Source organism: Bombus vosnesenskii, unplaced genomic scaffold, assembly GCF_011952255.1.
Source record: "Bombus vosnesenskii isolate JDL3184/JDL3185 unplaced genomic scaffold, Bvos_JDL3184-5_v1.1 scf7180000013406, whole genome shotgun sequence".
Classification (NCBI taxonomy): domain Eukaryota; kingdom Metazoa; phylum Arthropoda; class Insecta; order Hymenoptera; family Apidae; genus Bombus; species Bombus vosnesenskii.
The window spans coordinates 1-1,130 of NW_022883029.1; the positions used below are offsets into that span (position 1 = coordinate 1).

The 1,130-nt window shown below is 35.3% G+C and overlaps 1 long non-coding RNA gene across 1 annotated transcript; it reads left to right on the top strand.

Annotated features, from left to right (window-relative positions):
* The first annotated feature begins 293 nt into the window (after positions 1-293).
* On the top strand, positions 294-1,130 carry LOC117237918. The gene is made up of 3 exons (XR_004494079.1): positions 294-647; positions 864-1,036; positions 1,118-1,130. It is a non-coding gene; the product is annotated as an uncharacterized LOC117237918 (long non-coding RNA).

The window sequence follows — 1,130 nt, forward strand, 5'->3', positions numbered from 1 at the left end:
GGTTGCCATGGCGATTATAGCGCGTCTTGGGGTGAATATCGCCGCGAATATTGGTTTCCAATATGCAGCGGAAATGCCGCCGACTGTGGTGAGAGCTCAGGGCGTGTCTTTGATCCATATCATCGGTTATATCGCCCACATTTTGGGACCTTACATTATTTATCTGATAAGTGAATCGAAATTTCTGTTAACGACATCGTATTTCTACGATCCGAAAATTACTCAACCTCTTTTTTAATTTACGACTAATATTATTTGTTATTGAAATACGTTTTTTTAAGTTGGTTTAATTTGTAGAAAAATTATGTTCCTTGTCGGCCATGGATTCTTCTTGTGATCTTACGAATCACGGAAACAAGATAGATTTTCGATATATTTTCCTCCGTTTCGTTTTTTTGCGAAGGAAATGTAACTTTTCTATTGTCTGTAATTATTTACAGGTTTGCGATACTACACTATAGCTTCGTTTCTAAATGAAACGAATGTTTACAAAATCTCGTTATACAGGTGACACCAATGATCCTTTGTATATTGACAACTTCTTCAAATTCTGTCTTTAACCAATATTCTTTATTAATATTTAAAAGAATATTAAGTATACAGAAAATACGAAGAGGAATATTTGCGAGGACACTCTTGATTATTGTGTAAGTTATTCTGTTTTGAATTATAAATTTACCTCAAAGTATACTATTATTTGTGTAATGTTATTACCGAAAATGAACTTATGGAAGTATTCATTTATTTCCCGAAAATCGAAGGGAAATTAAGGAATTAGCGGAAAGCGGAATTAATCGCTATTACTTCTAAAAGAGGTATAAAGGGAAGCGTATAAAAGGGAGAATATTTTTCATTTAATTTAGGCTGACATTGATCCATCTTTACCGCTGGTTGCCCTCGGTTTGCTGTCTTTTGGACACGCCTTCCTGACCCTTGGCTTGCCAGAAACGTTGAACCAGGAATTACCAGAAACCCTACAGGAGGGTAACGACTTCGGCAAGGAACAAAGTTTCTGGTGGGTTCCGTGTATATCCTCGTAAGTATAGATTCTATAATATTCTTCCTCCGCCTTATGTCAATATAAATTTACTAATAATCGTTTATTTCAATTTGACAGGAGCAAAATGCTG